The following is a 19,679-nucleotide window of genomic DNA, read 5'->3' on the forward strand; positions in this document are numbered from 1 at the left end:
TCATTTGAACATTTATTGAAATGAAAGCATGTGAGAAGTTTAGAGGGAAAAATCACTATTTGGTGGAGCTGTTAACAACTCATAGACATGTGAAATGTGACCCCGACTACACACTGCTTTTTGTAAGACGTCAAAAGACAAAAAGGTTGGAAACCACTGGTTTCATCTTTAACAATGTGTTGTATTTTAAAAGCTTGTTATATTATCCATTGTGTCAAATCTTCATCTGAAAAGTAACTAAAGCTGTCAAATAAATGTAGTGGAGTAGAAAGTACAATATTTCCCTCTGAAATGTAGAAAGTAGCATCACATGGAAATACTCAAGTAAAGTACAAGTACCTCAAAACTGTACTTCAGTACTCGAGTAAATGTACTTAGTTACTTTCCAGCACAAGTCGTCTATAGATCCTGTAAGAAAACTAACCTTCATCTTTTACTGCAATCAGCTGATAGGCTCAGCTGTCTCTCTTAAACCAATCAAATGTCTCTTCCTGCCAAAGCGCCAGCATTGCGTCTGCGTGCCAGAGCCCATGCAGCACCTGCATCACATCATGGTGATGAGCGGTGAAGCCTCCGACGATTATATAACCTCCTTCACTCTGCTCTGCTTCTCTTTCTGCTCAGTACAATGCTGCCTTTGTCTGCCCTCCGGCCTCCGAGTCTGACACAGAAAACAGAAAACATTCAAACCTTTAAAAAGCTCAAATAGACAATAAATATTTAACCACAACATACGACTTATCCCTTAATTGTCCTTAATGTGTCTATTAAATTCCGATTAATTGAGCATTATAAATGTAGAGGGGGATTTTTTTTATTGTTTGAGTTATAGAGACAACAATAATAATTAATAATTGCAGTTTACAGGGTTATTAATGTGGAAAAAATCCATTAAATGACCCCTGACTGATTAGCTTCATCTGCACTCAATTTGATGGTTAAAAAAAAGTTTTCATGCTTTAAACATCTCTGAATACAAATCCACCAACATGTTGCATATTGTTCATTAAACAAGGTGCAAAAATAGACATTTTAAAAGCAGTTTTTAGGCAGCAGTTAGCATTGAAGCTAAATCAACTGTCAGCTAAACCCAGCTGATACAAGGTTCAACATTGGATTCTCTCTTTTGATGCTGCTCTCAGTCTTTACGCTAAGCTAGTTTAAACACGTCAACACCAGGTAGCTACAGGCAGCATTAGATATGTTAGTTGTTTTTAACTACCATAATATTAGGTAGCAAAGAGAGCTAACATTATGTTAAACATGCTTTAGCTGTCGAACATCTACAAACATATAATGTTGATTCGGAACTTTTCTCTTCGCTTCCTCAGATGTAAATTTGTGATTCTGTGACCCGTCAGATCCACGGATTAACCACCGTGCCCGCGGAGATAACTGCAATCCGTGCAATGGCGCACATCACTACTGTCCATGCACAAGCTGTGTTTGATAAATGTTTAAGGTTTAGAAATAATCATCTAAATATGTGCTTTAGCTGATATAGTCACACACAGCCGGGGTAGTGCTGTGTTTTGTTTAACCGGGGCAACATATTTGCGAGGTCCTGCTAGCAAGCCATTTGTGACTGAGGAGGTAGATGGGCCGGTACCGCAGGAACATTTCAGGGTCGTCTTTAGTCTCGCGCCCCGCTCCAAGTTGCCCGTCCTGGATTAGGCTAGCAGTTTAGAGGATAGCAGTTTCCCCCACGTAACCGTGTCCTGGTGTAACACCGGTTAGCTAAAAACAGCTTCTGCAACATTAGATGAACAAAATCTAATTAAGCTGGCTACAAGCTAAGCTAACATAATGTATGCTAATAGTTTGTAGCTGCCATAATAACAACTCGATATAAAAACATAACATTAATTTCTTGTGCAGCTGTTTTGTAGAAATGTTTGCTAGAAGTTTCCTCGTAGATGCTCCCTGTTTTAAATGCTAAATTAGATACTTGTTAGCTACAAAAAGCTAGCATATCCAATGTAACAGTAGCTTTTTGTAGCTACCTAGCTAGCTAAGATAATGTTGGAAATGCAATTAGCTGCCACATCATCAACCAGCTAATTTATTTTTTATTAATTTTCATTTATTTAATTTTTTATATTTATTGATTTACTTACACACACTGGCTGTTTTAAGGCCAACAGTCTCTCCTTGTTTCCAGTCTTTATGCTAAGCTAGGCTAAATATGTTCAGAAATTAAACTAAGGATCATTTTCTCATCCAAAAACAAAGAATTTCAAAATTTCAGACTGTTTCTTTACCACATTTGCAGCACCGCTAATCGCTCATCAGGCTTCTTTCCACCTGTTCCTTTATTGTTTCAAACTATCAGGAAGTTTCAGCTCCCAGACTGTCACCATGCGGCGAGGACGCGCCATGCCAGCCGCCTTCTCCGGCTCTCAGGTGGGCTGCTGGGTAATGAGGTAATTGCCAGAGTGATTGTTTGGTTTTTCTTTCCGAACGCCTTGAATGGTTTTCCAGAGACACGTGTGGAGTCTGCGGGACTCGAGCCAGAGTGTTTGGAGCCTCAGATTCTTGTCAGGAGGGTGGAGGGCTTCGGATGAGATGGCAGATGAGACAGAAAGAGGAAAGTAAAAACACAAAGACTTCTTCAGTCCTGGTCTGTGCAGCGTTCAGGAGCTGCTGGGAAACTGGCATAGAGACAAGGGAAACGATGACGATGACTCCTCATGCTGGGGATGAGTCGGTTTCTGTGGTTAGCCAAGTTTATTTGGAATAGAAATCGAAAGCAACCGCTCAAATTAAAACCCAAACTGTCTGCTGTAAACATCCGTCACAGATTACACACATTTCAGTTGCCTTCACTTTCACTTCTTTCTACATTTTCTCTACTTGCTGTACTAGAAAACTCATTTATTTACCTTCTACTAAGTAATTCACTGACCTCCTCCTTACTAATCCTCCTGTGCTTTTACCTTCAGTTAACGTACGTAATGCTGCGTTAATGTCTTGCTACAAATTGTTATCTAGTTAGCACAAGATACTAGATAATATCTGATCTGCACACATTTTCTTGTTTGAAAAAGCTTTTATTCTTTACACAATTAAAAACTATCTTGATCATACAGTTTAATATCATGGTCACAAAGACAATAACTTCTGCACACGAGATTTCAAGATATTATCTTGATTGCATAAGTTATCTTGTCTGCAAAAGCAACTTCTTATTCGCACAAGATATTATATATCTTTTGTACCACTTATCTTGATTTATTTACAAGTTGTTATCTTGTTCCAACAAAATAAAAATGATATTGAGTGCACAGGATATTATTTATGGTTTGGAGCGGTTATCTTGTTTAGTTAAAGTTATTACCCTTTGCACAAGTTACAATCTTGTTGGCAGAAGTTATCTTGTTTCCACAAAATAAAAATGTTAAGTTAATATCTTGGTTGCACCACATAATAACTTCTGCACAAAAGATATTAGATATGATCTTGATTGCACAAGTTATTATGTTGTTTGCTAAGTTGAAGTCATATTCCCAACAGGGAAAGCTCCAGTATATCTGACCTGACAGAGCAGGGACGCCTTTTATCATCGAAAGTTTGTCCTGCAAAGAGGTTAAATGGGAAGTTTAGTGTAGTATTTAACCACAGACAGCATTTTATACCTTCAAACAGTGAACTTGGTAGTCACACAACAGTCTTGTCTGAGGACATGAATATAACTCTTCCATCATTATCTTCCCTCCCTAATGACGTGACCACAGCACAGATACAGGAAGTAGGCGACGTGACCTTCCTATCTTTAAGTCCTAAGTCCTTAAGTTTTTAAGTCCTTGTAGCTGAGAGAAAATCTGCTGTTGAAAGACAAAGCTAGATATCAAAAACACCTTCTGAATAAATCTTGACTCCTGTTAAACCTGGAGGAGGTTCCAGTGTGGAGGAGCCGACCTCCCTAATTCCATGTTCAGCTCTTATGGAGCCATAAATCAGCTCGAACTCGATCCATCATGGTGCAAGAGTTCTGTATTCTTTCCACTCTGGAAGTAGTTCAGTGGGTTATGTTGGTCCCAGCGACTCAAAGATGTATTCAAACTCCTTATAAACACGGTAAACTTTAAGCCCTGAAAACAAACTGGCTCTGAATGCCTAAAAAAAAAATCCAAATCTGGGACGTTGAAACCACATTTTTAATTGGTCAATAACATTTCGACCCACATTCTCGTTCACTACCGTCAGTGTGAAAACAAAAATAAACCTGTTTTATATAATAAGTGGAAAGTTTCTACAAGTTCTGACACTGTGTTCGTGTACGCCATGACCCGTTTTCCGAGGCTGCTACTGGAGATGTTAATTCTGGTGACTCTTAACAGACGAAACCTGCTAGCCTAGCAACATTACAGCTACAAACAACCCATAATGCAACACTCTCTGTAAGAGACACTCATTCCATTTAAGAGGAAAGTATATTTTATGTCGTCTCACCCTTGAATATAATACAACCTACGAGAAATATCGTCTTATATTCCAGTCGACGTGGTATTTTTCGTTTTTTCCATACAGGCGTTTATGTCCTGAGATACTAAAGGAAAAGATGGATCAGAAGAGGTCTGATTAATAAACAATTAATCTATTACTCATATCCATCCCAGCAGTTACTTTGTCACGTAGAGAAAAAAAATGATTTAACACATATTTCTGTAAGTGGACTTACAACAACCTGTGCAGCTGCAAACTGTTTTTTTTGATTCATCTTTGTGGAAAGTTTTCTGTCTCTGGCGTCTCCATTCTCACTCCTTCTTCAATAGTTCTGATTGGTTGATTGTTTTCCAACCAGGCCTTCATCAGATCAGAGATGTAGGCGTTTATTGGAAGTTACTCGCTGGTGTTTTGTTGGCATCCTGAAGGAGCACCTGACCACGGTCTGAGGTGGTAACGTCAACCGGCAGAATCTCTCTGACTTTCACCTCATAAATCTGCTCATATCCTCCTTTTCTGTTGCTCAGCACTGACTCATCCAAACTCAGGACAGGAGGAGGTGATAGCCATCCTCTCCTAGCTTTACGGAAATTCACCAAACACCCTCTAAGATGGATGACACATCAGAACACAACAGATTAATCAGAAATCATATTAGAGACTTTTTTTTTTTTTTTTGGTTGTTCCGTCTCCTCCTCGTGCTGCTCAGCTGCTGCAGTGATTTGGAAAGTGTTTGCAGATGTCGCCTGTTCGGGGCCAATGCCACCATGTCAGCTCCCCCACTTGGAACGTCTCAGATTTGGAAAGCAGAGCGGAGAAGAGGATGGCTTATTTTCCATGCCAGCTTACATGAAGAAAAGCTCTGTGAGGAGAGAGCACTTTCTCAGAAAAAGAGTTTTAACCAAAATAATCCTCCTCTTTAACCGCTAGTGAAAGACATAAATAAGACGAGTTCTTCCAGAATTTAAGGAAATCCCCCAAAACACCAGAGAGGTTTTTTTATTCTGTTGTTAATTTTACAGCTCTGTTAGGTTGGATTTGTTTGGAATTTAAGTTCTCAGGAGAAAAGCTGCAACAAACTTTGATAAATACAGTTGATTAAACATCGACTGTGATGGATTCAAATGTCTGCAAGCTGATGAAACAAATGAGCTGAAATCAGTAAAACCAGCAACCTGTTTGTCGGAGCCAAAATGTACATTTAGCCTGTGTTGTTCATTTGTTTAGGCTGCACATGGATGTAGTTTCACATTATTTACCTGTCTCTTGTATGGCGGGACAGAGACACAGAGGGTTCATAGGGCTCTGATATTTTCTGTTGATCGTCACATCACATAAGGTACCAATTTAGTCTTCAGTTAATTATTCCAAAACAACAACTGCTTGTCAGTCTTTTGTTGTTTTCATGAATAAACCAGATCAAACATCATCTGGACTTCAGTATGGATTTGTATGAACGCGTCACAGTTACGAGCCTACTTAGCCTCTTAGTGGCTTTTTTTCATTGATGGAAGTCGCTACAATTTAGTCAACAGAAAATAGCCGAATCAATGACACAACTGCATGGACGGGATTGAAAGGATTGACCGCATGGATGCCTTGGATCTCAAGAGTTTTGGATTGAATGGACATTGCTGGAACATTTGGACCGTTTTCCCTCTTGAGCTCGGGTTGGAGAAGCCACAATTGACTGCTGCTGCGGTGGAAACTCGCTTGTTGATAGCAGCACATTACAGCCCTCAGAAGCAGTAGGCTTTACGCTTGTGGATTCATTCCTTCTGTGTATTTGTTGCTAGTTGAACACAGTTTGGATGTGTTGCCGCTTGTCCTTTGGGGACTGTTGGTTTTGGCTTGTGTCGTGCGTGCTTGGTTCGCCGAGGTCGGTGGAGGTTTTTGGCTGGTTTGACTGTAACGCTGCGGCTGCTGTGCTCTGTTGAGTTGAAAAATCGCATCGCCGACACGATTGAGATGTTGAACTATTGTGAATGCGGTTTATCTGTGGGGTGGCGTTTATATGTTGCTGTGTTTTCTTTATGAATGGTGCATGTTGGAAAATGGCAAAATGAGTGAGACAAATGAAGTGAATGATGAAATGGAGGAGAAGAAGGCCAGTCAAGCTCACAACCAAGTCGCTGGCTTGCAAAATTGAAACTCCTCAGAAGGAACGTCAATCAAATGTAAATAAAAAAGGAAAAAGGATGAAAATGCAAAAGATGTGTGATTCAAACTGGAGAAAGTGATTCAATTGTATGAAAATGCAAAACAGCATGATTCAGTTTGTATAGCGTCCCAAACAGGAACAGGAAACCCAGAGCGACTGGTTTAAACGCGCAACTAAATGCAACACAGATTTTATGGAAGTTGTGAAACAATGGCTTTTTAAAACTGGAAAGGCCCTTTCTGCAAACAGGTCATATGACTGCAGATTTACCAACTGCTGCAAACTCAGACATTTCTCCCTTTTCACCAAAGGAGGAAACTCCCCACACTGATGCTCAACATTACACTCCCTCCTCCCACTCAAACATTAACGCAACATCTGACACACAGGATAAAATACAACCAGGTGATAGTGTGTCAACCGTTGGAAACAGGAGGAGCAAAGCTGGAGATGGAAGCAACATTGCTGCTACTATGGCCAAAGTGAAGGGACCAGAAGCCTCAAAGGGATCCAGTGTCCGAAATAACTTATCCAAAGTGTCAGATGGTATGGAGTCATGTCACACATCACATTACTATTCTGCATTAAAATGTCTAAAAACAACTGGATCTATGTTATATATTTTGTTGAGTTGTGTACTTACATTATTCTAAATGTTTCTGACAATTTTCAAACCATAATTTTTCATCATAATTTTAATCAAGATAACAGTCTGTTTCATTTGGTCGGCTGTCATTGGTGTCATACCCCTCTACCAAAGAGTATATGCGCACAAGAGGGTGATCATCTTGTGCACATGTGTCAGCGTTGTGGCTGTTTGCCACAATGGCGTCTACCAAATACATGTACAAGATAATACGTCAGCATTGTGGTCGTCAGCCAGAAACTCTGTCATAAATTGACTTTTATTCAGTTTATGCCAAATTTTTACGATAACCAGATGAAGGATTTTAGTCATCGAACGTCTGGATCTTAAGTTGTCAGAGACACAAGCTGCACAAACATTAGCAGCAGCTCGGCTAACAGCCCCTACCGGACGTCCTGTGTCTGCCGTACAGCCTCAGAGAAACACTGACTTTTAATGTGAAACTGCTTTATTCAGTGTTTTTACTGTTTTTAATCCCCGTATTCAAGACTTCTGTAGATAAGTCCGCTCCCGGTAAATACCTCTCCTAGCCAATGAAGACAATAACTCCCATGATCCCGCACTACTTCACAACGTCATCAAACTCCATCTTAAGTTACTGCTTGATTAAGAGACCCCTAGTGGCAGAAATTACGTATTGTGGAGTTAAAGCAGTTTCTTTTGTAGTTGCAGTTACAAGACATGCAGTTACAAGACATGCATACACATGTACAAATCCTCCCAAAGCATGGTGTTAACAATCCACAAGCACCAATAATAACAACCGCAGACAGAGCCGTAACTCAAATCCAATCTCTCATCACAGCTCCTTTGACACTCCAGTCAAGCATCAGAAACCTGGGTGAACATGCATATGTAACATCTCCAGCTACATTACCTGCTTTAAGCAATGGTGAACAGAGCAATATAGTCTCTGCATTAGCAACAGTGTCTTTCTTCCATGCTCAAGAAGGAGATTCAAGTTTTTGATGGTGACCAACTTCAGTACCAAACGTTCATTAAATCCTTTGAACACAGTGATGAAAGCAAGAACAATGACTCCAGAGATTGTCTCTATTATCTGGAACAGTACACAAGAGGAGAACCAAGGGAACTAGTAAAGAGTTGCCTGCATACGGCCTCAGACAGTGGATTCAGGAATGCTAAGTCTTTACTACAGGAGCATTCTAGCAACAAGCATAAAATTGCTAGTTTATATGGAGGCTTTTTCATGGACGTCAATAAAACCGTATGACACAAAAGTTCTACAAACATACATCCTCCTTCTAAGAGGATGTTATGATACCATGGAAGATGTCAACTACATGCATGAGCTTAACATGCCTGCTAATATGCTAGTCATCATAAAGAAGTTGCCCTACCGGCTGAGGGATAAATGGAGAACTGTGGGATGTGATTTCCAGGAAAAACACAAGCAAAGAGCTACCTTTAAGGACATGGTGGATTTCCTTTAGAGGCAAGTGAAGATTCTAACAGATCCACTATTTGGAGATATCAGAGACACTCCAAAAGTGAGCAAAGACGTAAGGAGGTCCAAGTCATAGTGTCATCCAAGAATAAAAGGAAGTATCTTTTCCACCACTGTGATAACTGCGGATAAGAAAAGTGATAAAGGAACTAAGGAAAAGGAAAGTTTGCCTGCTTGGAAGAGCTGTTTGTTCTGTGGAAGTGGACATGCTCTGGATGTGTGTCCACAGTTGGAAAAGAGGACACATAGTGAGAAAAAATTGCTTTCCTAAAAGACAATGGAATATGTCTTGGCTGTCTGCGTAAGAGACACATCAGCAAAGACTACAGGAAGTGACTCAGATGCAACATATGTGGTTTAAAGCATCCCAGAATGCTGCATAGGGGTAAGTCCAGGTCAATGCATCACACTTCTGGACCGCATCGTCATAGACATTAATAAAACCTGGTATGCTGATTTGGTCATATAAGTAACTCATGGAACCAAAATGTCTCAGATTGCTATTAAGGGAGATGTTGACTAACAAAGTTTGAACTACTTAGCGTACCTCTGTGACGTTGACTTGCCATATCTCCCTTAATATCGGTCATAGAGAAATAGTTCTCATATCGTGTTAAAGCTTTTTACCAGCTCTATATTTTACTTTACCATGTTAACCCCAAAATGAAAGGTAACGGTCTTATGAATTATTATAATCTTGAAAATTGATTGGTAAAACAATCTATTTTTTAAAATGGGTAAAATTTTCACCAAAGTTAGGTTTTAATGTCATCAACACCTCCAGAAAGTTTGGTCTTTGGTTTTTGAGTCGTTGGCGAGATGTCGTTACTTATCTGAAGCGGCATCACATCACTAATTGTTTACAATATTGTTGAACAGCAGTTACTGATCAGTGCACGGTGCGTCAGACACATGCAAAACTACAATGCACTACTTTCTTGATGGGCTCCCAGGCCACTGGATAGTGTGCTCAAACAAATACAATATGAGTGGAATCATGAATCTGGAGATAAATGTTAATTCAGTTTAATTGCAAAAGTACTCTTACCTTACTGTTTGAATGTTGACGTGGTAATGAAGTTAGGAAGCAGTGGCTACACTCTCAACTTGTGCTCCTTCACAGCCTTCAATGCAGCCATTGTGTCTTTGCTCGACATTGTTTACATCCGTCCTGTTGCCACCACAGGTTCAACTACCAGAAGCACATCCTGGTGGTCCATCACAAGTGTATCAGGGTGGGATGGGAACATGTATGATGGAGATGGTCCATGAGGATGCAGAAAGTTCAGGCTCTATTCTCCAGTGCTGAACATCATCATAGCTAGCATAACATAGCTTTCATCCGTTGTCAGCTGACAAAGTGGATGTCAGAACCTTTTCAGCGTACTCAGGAAGCAGGATTGAAAGGCTGTGCTCATTTAAGGAATCACCCAACTTCTAGAGCATCAAAGGTTACATTGTGGTTGCATATGATCATGAGTGTGTTGACAAGATGATGCCCTGAACTGGCTAATGCTGAGATGGAGATAATCTGCTTTTGCCAAAAGAAGTTTGCAAATGAAATCTCTGAATGAATGTTAAGAGGACTTTCCACGTTCAGAAACTCAACTTTATTCTTGAAAATTATGTATTGAGAGTTGGTGGTCGACTCTGCAGAGCAGCAATGCCACAAGAGATGAAACATCCCGTCATACTGGCCAAAGATTTTCACATTTCTGATCTAATTCTTCAACATGTTCATGAATAAGTTGGACATGGTGGTCACAGCCATATGTTATCCAGACTACGCCAATAATATTGGATTCCCGGTTCCACTGTGTTAATCAGAAAAACTGTGTCGAAATGTGGTTTATCTGTAAGAGCAGTTCACATATAAGTGGCATCATCACTTGACTCTTTAATCAATACCCTTCAGTGTTTTAGCACCAGACGTCGTCAAGTGAAAGAACTAGGATCTGAAAATGGCACCAATTTTGTGGGGGCTCAGCACGAGTTGGGGGAGGCAACTGAAAGCCGGAATCAAGGTCAGATCCATAATACACCGCTCTAGAAAAGAATCAGCTGGATCTTCCATCCCCCTACACCATGGAGGTGTATGGGAAAGATGAATTAGATCAGTGCAAAAGGTTCTCAGTTCCACCCCCTTGATGTGCAAAGTCTTGATGAGGCCACACAGTTTTATGTGAAGCTGAGGCCATCCTCAACAGTCGTCCAATCACCAAGGTTATATAGATCCAAATGACCTTGAAGCGCTTACCATGAACCACTGTCGGCTTCTTAAGACTACGTCATCTCTAAAACCAGGACGGTTTCAGAAGGAAGACATATATGGTCACCGCAGCTGGAGGCAAGTTCAATATATGTCGGATCTGTTCTGGAGAAGATGGATTAAAGAATATCTTCCCCAACTGCAGGAACGACAGAAATGGTTTAACATCAGACGCAACTTCACACCAGGAGATGTGATGATTGTGGATGATTCAGCACCTCAAAACTCCTGGCTAACATTTTTGAGACCATTCTGGATAAAAAAAGGACTTATAGTTCATGTTCAGATCAAGACCAAGACCGGCTTTCTGAACAGACACATCAACAACAAAGTCTGCCTTCTTATTTTGTTGTTTTTTGGACCTTCATCACTACACAGATGTCAGACTTTACTGATCTAGAGTGGTGGTAAAGATCACTCTGTGACCTCTGGCCTCATGAAGAAAGAAGAAAGATGATCTCTCTAATATTGGAATATACTTTGTTTGATTATTTCATGTTAATGCTAGTATGCTAATGTTAACATTTAACTCTAAGCAAAAGCATATTCTGCACCAGATTCTGTTAAAAAAAAATGGTTGATTAACAGTTTCCCAACTTCAAACCATTTCTGTAAAAGCCTTTTTGTATTTTAAAGATCTTTTTATGTTTTTGTTTTTTTTATCAAACTCAAAGACTCAAACTGAAAGCTGCTGAAATCACTTATGGGGGTTTTCTCCACATGACTACACTGAAAAGCTGTTTGCACAATTTGGGAATGTTTTGCATCTTGCAAACATACATTAACGTCAGAATCAGTGTGTTCAAAGCTGAGCTGTTAAGTGACTCAGTAGTTTAATAGACCACAGTGTGCTGAGGATTCATGCCAAAGATCATTTAGTGACAGAAGCTTTTGGCTTTTTAAATGTTGTTTTGGAAGATGACAGTGAAACGTGCTTCTGGTTTGGGAGTTCACCGGGTTTCGAACTTTCCTGCATGTTGTCCAGCGGCCGACAACAGGTTTTCTGTGTTCCTGGTGTCACCGTGACGACACACCCAGCCTGGGAAGATTTTTCTATTTCTGTCTCATCACTGTAATCAGCACAAACAACTGTGAATGGCAGCTGCAGTGGAAGAAGTTATACAATAATCTGATGTTGTTTAAAGGCTAAAAGCAGAGTCACAGAGCCAGAGAGAAACATCAGGCTAATAGATCTCCTTCCAAAAAAAACCCAACAACACTAAGAGATGAGAAAGAAAATAATAACAAACATATTTTAAAATATTAGAAACACTTTTCAGTATAATGCAGTAAAATTACACAGCATCACAACCATTAACTTACTGTTACATCAGTTTTTATCAGTCATTTGTTTTCATTTAAATGGAAAGTCTGAGAATGTATGTAAACTGTAAAAATGAAAAAGTTCAAAATATTTGTTAAAATTTAAAAAATGTAACTTTAAACAGAATAAATATTCAAAGATTAAAAGAGTTCATATCCTGTTTTTTGTGGTTTTCTGTTATTTATATCCTGTTCTGGTGTCGGACAAGGTCAGAGTAATAAAACTTGAGGTGATGTTGCCTGCAAGACAAAACTCAGGGCTTCAACCTGCTCTGAGCGCTTTGCTTGGGATGTTTTTTCTGCTTTGCTGACGAGATGACGTCGGCTCGTCGCACATGCTCATAAACTGCCATCTGTTCTGTAGCCTTTCTTGCTAAGGCTGTTGCTAAGGTGGTTGCTAAGGTGGTTGCTAAGGTGTTTCCATGTGTTGTTCAGCTCCAACATGTTCGGATGGATTTGAGAAGTTGACATTTGGTGTAAAGAAGGACAAGAAGAAGTGAAATCCTGCTACTATAGTTTGTTTACGTAGCCTCCGGAGCCGGAGGAAGCTTCCTGAAAGCTGACCAATCAGAACAGAGTGGGCTCATCAGGAGGCGGGGCCTTAAAGAGACAGGAGCTAAAACGGCCTGTTTCAGACAGAGGCTGAACTGAGGGGCTGCATAAAGGACCAGTAGAAGATAAATAAGGAGTTTTTAACTGGAGATCATGTTCACCTACTCTTGACACTTGATTTGTTGATCACAACAAATAATTATAGTTTATTTTATATCTCCTCGCTACACAAAAAGAAAGTTGACATTTTTACGGTCATGTGTGCAGAAGAAAACTAATAATGTGAATGATCATTTTATTATTAATAGAAGTCTTTCCAGAGACAAACTGCTGCTAACTCAACTGTTAGCCGACCGTTGGCTCATGCTGATGGTTGGTTGGATGCTGTTTGCTAAAAAAAAACATTAAACTTAATTTTAAATCCCAAAGATACTTTTGGGGGATTGAAAAATGGATAAAAACTGGAGAATTTCCCTAAAACTGTTGGTGTATAAAACAGACAATTTATTGCTATCTATTGACGGGTGAATACACTGATCACGTTTTATTTATAGTAACATAACTTAATATTTATACATCATGTAGAGACAAGCTGAGAAAACCAGTATACAGTGCTGATGGCATTCACACAGTATCTCATATTTATGTAAACAGAATGTATTATAGTTTATGTTTTCAGTGAGTATCACTAAAGTTTTGTATATTTTTTTTAGACATTTTTCTTGTAGTTTGTGTTCTCGGGAGCTTTATGCTTTGTTCAGGTCACTAAATGATGAGTTCGACTCAGGAGAAGAATCCCAGTCATGTGTGAGGACAGTTGTGCTAAAGTCAACAAAAATAAACCAAACTGACTCCAATAAAAGTGACGTCAGACTGACTTCATCACGACTTTTAAAACGTACCATATTTCATGGTGTTTGGTTTCACATATCACTGCAACAATAAAAAACCCCTAAAATGAATCTAAGACATCCTGGATGATGAAACATATAAAAGTGCAGCTCAGGTAACCCCAGATGTGACCTGTGACCTTCTTGAGTCACTTCCATTAAAGCTCCTGACAGCCTCAGATGCTCCAGACGTCACCTGTCCGGGTCTGAAGTGACATCAAACTGTTATTCAATCCCTGAATTCTGCTTTTCTTCTGCACATGAAACACAACCTGCCTCCAATTAGATGTAACCGATCGCATGAAACTGCGAGGACTTCCATCGTTTTAAGACCTTTTGTTTTTTTTGTTTTTTTCCCCTTTTCGCGCTGAACGAAGCGGTTACGCAACCGAAGCTAACAGCCTCTGACAGGACGGGGGTTTGGATCCAGACTGCAGAGGGAAACAATCAGAGGGGCACTTGTTCTCATTGAGGACTGTGTTTCCCATTAAACCCCCACACAGCCAAGTCCAGATACTTTCCAGTCAGATAACTGTTCAAAAGACCGCCGGCGAGAGCGAGAGAGAGAGAGAGAGAGAGAGAGAGAGAGAGAGAGGCACCTGCCCGACCGACCAGCACCAGGGACCTCAGATCGGCTCTGACTGAAACTTTGGCTCGGCCTCCTCACCTTCCTCCTCCTGGAAATGATGCATTATTACAACGCTGGCTCCCTGTCCAGCTTTTAACGCTCGGTGCTTTTTGTGCTGCCAGCTCACGTACGAGCAGTCAGGAAAAAACATCCTGTCTCGAACCATTCAGGGTCCAACTGCAGGTTTAGTCTCGCTGTGATTCTGACTTTTGACTGGTGCTCTATTTATAATATTATATATATTTACTTCCTGGTAACAGAGTGATGTTGCTGTCCTGCTGGGCAACTTTATCTTCAGTCTTATATAAAGACGTGTTATTAGGGTGATGCTGAAAGTTTTTTACAGTATTTTATTAAAAGAAGCTTATGAGGTTTAATACTGAACTCTCCTAATAATGATCCTCTGTTGCCAGATTCCTTCCTGCTGCTGATCCTCCGCACCAGCTGTCTTCTTCTGTTCTTCATTACGTGTTGTTTTAAAGCAATAAAAACAAAACAAAACAAAAAAAATCACATTCAAGTATTTATTTTCCATTTATTTATTTTTCCCCATGTTCAGATTGTTGGAGCTGCTTCTACATTAAATGTTCAGTTTGTTCATTTAAACTGTGGTTACTGGTCTGAACTGGTCAATTGTTTTCAGAATAACTTTAACAGATTTGTGCCCTCAGCTTCCTTCACAGCAGATGAAATCAAAGTGGAGTTTGTGTCCGTTTGGACAGCGGCAGGAAAACCAGCGGCGCTCTCCCTGCTGACAGTTAAATCAGCTCATGAAGAATCACCGGCTGGAAAAGCTCATTTAAAGCTGAATTATGAATCCGAGCCGCTTGTTTAGTTTGGCGTCAGTGAAAGCAAAGAGAGAGAGAGAGAGCTGCAGCGACCGACCGGCTGCGTTCACAGTTTTATGACTGTTACAGATGCTTTATGTTAGAGGAGGAAAATCCTGAAGTGATTGTTTACTTCAACTGCAGTTTGGAAGTTCCTACATTTCCCAGAATGCCTTTTGAAACTTGTAACCCTTTTCTCTCTCTCGGTTTCTTCTTCTCTGATAGATGATGGGTTTTTATTTTCAAGAATCTGAAAAACTGTCAGTAAATCATGAAGTTTGCTCTTTATGTTTTAAATCTCCGACACGTTTACTGAACTTTAAACTGCTGGAAACATCTGGATGTGACCGGTAACCAGGAGGAAACACAGAGATGCATCATAGCGACAAATCTGCATCCAATAAAGTCATTCGCTGATCTCTTTTCTGATGATCTTTTATGCGCCAGATGCTCCTCCAGTCCCCTTCCCAACCGCCATGTGACCCTTCCTTCCCAGGCATCATTTCTATCATATATAATAAAGCTCATACAAAATCAAAATAATCAGTCTTATGCCTTTGAAAGCTGACTGGTTTTATGCGACGTAGAATATTTCACCGCAGTTATCGGACAAATCAAACTGTTTCCTGAGGTGAAACCCTGCAAATCAACTCCAGCTACTCATGCTCACATCTTCTGGCTATGCTGTCCTGGTAAATCAGTTCACGCCCCCTGCTGGCCGTTTCCGGTGCTTCGTTGCCGGCGCGTTCCCTTTCAGAAGGTCGATTCTTTTAAAATGGAAAGATACGTTTCCTCCCAGTTTTAAACGACGGCTTCATGACCGACTGAGAGGTTCCATGAATAACTTTTATAAAATATGGAACCTTTTCTTGGTTTATGTTTTAGAGAAAACATCCAGCTGCCTCCTTAAACTCTTTAAACTGTTTTTCATCTTCTGCATCGATTCATTCGTCACCGACAGCCGTGACTATGACTTTGTATCCATTCAGTCAGATCTATTTCTGTTTCTTTGTTTTTTTGTTCTATGTCACATCATTACTGTTATTATCTGTTGTTGTTTTTCTGTGTTTGTAAAACCAATTAAAATATATATATATATATGTTGAACTCCATTAATGAGTCGAAATCCTTTCAAATTCTTCATCAAATCAGTTTAACTTTCAACTTTTGTTCCCAACTCGAGTCGTAAATAACAAAAACTCAAAGATTCCTCACAGGAACAACAACAGTAAACATGTTCCTGCTGCTGAACCAAATTATCTTAAAATTTATTGTTTTTGCTGTTTTCCTGCAAATTACGAGATTATTTTACCTTAAAAAGTTAATTAATGAATCAAAGTAATGATCAGATAAACTGCAGCTGAATGAAAGATCTGATGGATCTGATCTCCACGTCCACTCACAAGTGTCTGGCTGGACTCAGTCCGGATGTTTGCTTACAGCCTGGATCAGATCCTGGACCAGATCCTGGATCAGATCCTGGATCAGATCCTGGACGGTTCCGAGTCATATAAAATAACAGAGAGACTCCTAAAGTTTTCTCCTCTTTGTCTCCTTCAGTCTCCAAAATAAGTCGGCGGCCTCGAAAAGTTCCGACTTTCAGCTCAATAAAAAGGTGAAGAACGTGACCTTTGACCTTCCAGCTCAGCTGATCAGAAGGTCAAAGGTCACAGAGAAGCTCCTCCACTGTTTCTGTACCTGAACTGATAAAACCTGAGATTTCTCTCAGTTCAAACTCTGGTTTCTGATCCATATTTTATATTATTTTATATTATTTTATATTATTTTATATTATTTTATATTATTTTACATTATTTTACATTCTGACCGTCGTCAGCTGATCGAGCTCCAGCTGTTATGCAACAGAAACATTCTTTCCTTCAGCAGTCGATGTTTTTCTTTCCGCCGTCGAGCGTTTGTCATCAGTCTGTCGATGAAGACTGAAAGCTGTCAGCACTCTTCCTCCTCCTCCTCCTCCTCCTCCTCCTCCTCACTGCTGAGACACACGCTGCACGTAAATACATTAAGACTGAAAATTACACTTAAACATTAATTTAATGACACTTTCAAATGTAAAAATATCATTAATGAAAAAAATTAATAGAAAATCAAATATTGAAAAAAACTTTAAAGGAAATAAAGAAAATCTGAAAACTATATGTATGTATTATATATTATATATATGTCTACTTAAAATAATATTCAATTATTAAATAATATCATAACTTCCACTCACAAGTAAAAAAAAAGAAAATTAGTAAATTAATAAATAGGAAAAAATAAACAGATTTTTAAAATGTTTAAAAACATTTTAAAAATTTTAATTATTAAAAATGAAAACATCTAATGATGAATAAAATATTTAAAAAACAAAAAATCCAAAAGGTTTTTTTATAATGTAATTTTTTTTAATGAAAATGACACATGTAGAATCGATCACTGTTACTGATGATCAAAAAATCATCATAAAAATAACATATTTTACATTTTTAAAAAGAAAAACAAACAAAAACACTGAATAAAACTGCGTTAAATTAATAGAAACATCTAAACACTGAGGAGGAGGAGGAGGAGGAGGAGGAGGAGGAGGAAGAAATGGAATCTATGACCTCACATCTCATCGATGAAAACCAGAAATCCTCTCGTTGTTCGAGCTTTATTTACACACTGCTCAGCTGTCATCAGGTCGTCATGGCGACGTGTTTGTTGAACCCGGGGTCACGTCTCCGCGGTGACAGCCGAGTGTTTTCTCTGCTCGCGCGAACAGAGAGTCAGTCGGGAGATTCTCCAGGAAGTAGACCGCTCCCACATTCAGGTGTTGTTCAACAGGTTCAGTCTACATACAGGTGTGAGTGATTACGTCATGTGTTGTCTCCTCTGACCACCAGGTGTCCTTGTTTACCCAGCATGCATCTCTCCAGTAAGGTAAAGGCAGTCACATGAGTCTGAACCGTTAATACAAAGCAGTTAAAGAAGTTAAAATGTGAATTATATACATATAATATATCTCATTATATACAACTCCATCTGTTTTAAATTAAACTGTGTGAGCGACAACAATCAAGGCCGTAAAATTACACAATTTTTCTTTAATTTCCTCTTAATTAACAGTCACATCTCTGATAATCAGATCAAAGATGTTCTGTAATCTTTGATTCATTCTTGATCACCTTGAATATTAACAGTTAAAACTCAGAAAAAGTAAAATTGCATAATTTTCCTTTAAATTCTTTTTAATTGTTGCTCTGAACAATAATAAAACAAAACAATTAGACCAAGGTTGTAAAATGATGTAATCTTCCTTTAATTTCTTAATTATTGTCAATCAGACCAGTCATAAAGTTCTGTAATTTCACTGTAATTTCACTGTAATTTCTACGTAAATATTATGCTGAACAATCAAAACGCTGTTAAGTTACGTAACTTTCCTTTAATTATATTATTTTATTTTCTTAATTATTGTCCACAGCAGTTACATATCTGACGATCAGATGAAAAAGTTCTGTAATTTCCCTTTAATTACTTATTAATTATTATCCTGAACAATAATAGTTAAAAATCAGACCAAAGTCATTAAGTTATGTAATTTCATTTTAATTTCTTTATAAATACTCTCATGAAAAATAACAGTTAAAACTGTTAAATTACATAATTTTCATTTAATTTCTTTATCACTATTGCCTCTAAAATTATTAAATTATCATTAAATTATAGTTAAATCTTAGAATGAGGCAGGAATGTTATGTTATTTTCCATTAAAATTTCAAGTAAATTACAACTTAATTACTAAAATATAAGAAAGAGTTTGCTATATTTTATTTAAATCCCTCAGATTATTCCATAAAAATCATAGTCGAACTGGAAGTATACTTACCTATTTTAGCAGTCGCTGCAGTTATTTGTATAAAAATGAATGAATTTCTTTAAGAAGATCTTTGTTGTTGGGACAGTTGTGTTCTCGGGCAGATCTGACCTCAAATAAAACTCTTTAAAATACATATTTCAACATAATAGTATTAATAATTCACCACGGTCGACAGACGATACTGTAAAAAATATTGTCGTTTTATTTTTAGAAAAATGTGCCAGCTCGCACTTCCACATCAGAGTTTCAGTTTCGTCTCTGCTCTACAATTGGACACATAGAAAACACGATACAAAACACAAAGACAACAGACGACAGAGCCGGACACAAAAACACGGAGAAGAATCCTGCTGGACGTGTGAATGTTGGGGATGAGAAGCCTGTCGAGTCGCTGCGAGGCGTTTAAAGCCGTCGTATCGGGTGGGAGGGGTCTCTATAGAAAAACAAACACTCAAACATACAATATCTAAACATACGACGACTAATATCAGCTGTCAGTCTACTTCTAGGTTCCAGATGGTCAGTTAACGCAACAAACAAAGCAAATTCAAGTAATTAAAAACAGACGATATGTTCAGGAGAGATGCTGATATTCCAGTATCTT

The 19,679-nt window shown here is 38.8% G+C and overlaps 1 protein-coding gene across 1 annotated transcript in view; it reads right to left on the reverse strand.

Annotated features, from left to right (window-relative positions):
* Nucleotides 1-19,679, reverse strand: part of LOC121891678 (protein NLRC3-like) — a 1,105,688-nt gene that overhangs the window by 179,340 nt on the left and 906,669 nt on the right. The window lies entirely within an intron of this gene.

This window comes from Thunnus maccoyii, chromosome 24 (genome assembly GCF_910596095.1).
Source record: "Thunnus maccoyii chromosome 24, fThuMac1.1, whole genome shotgun sequence".
NCBI lineage: Eukaryota > Metazoa > Chordata > Actinopteri > Scombriformes > Scombridae > Thunnus > Thunnus maccoyii.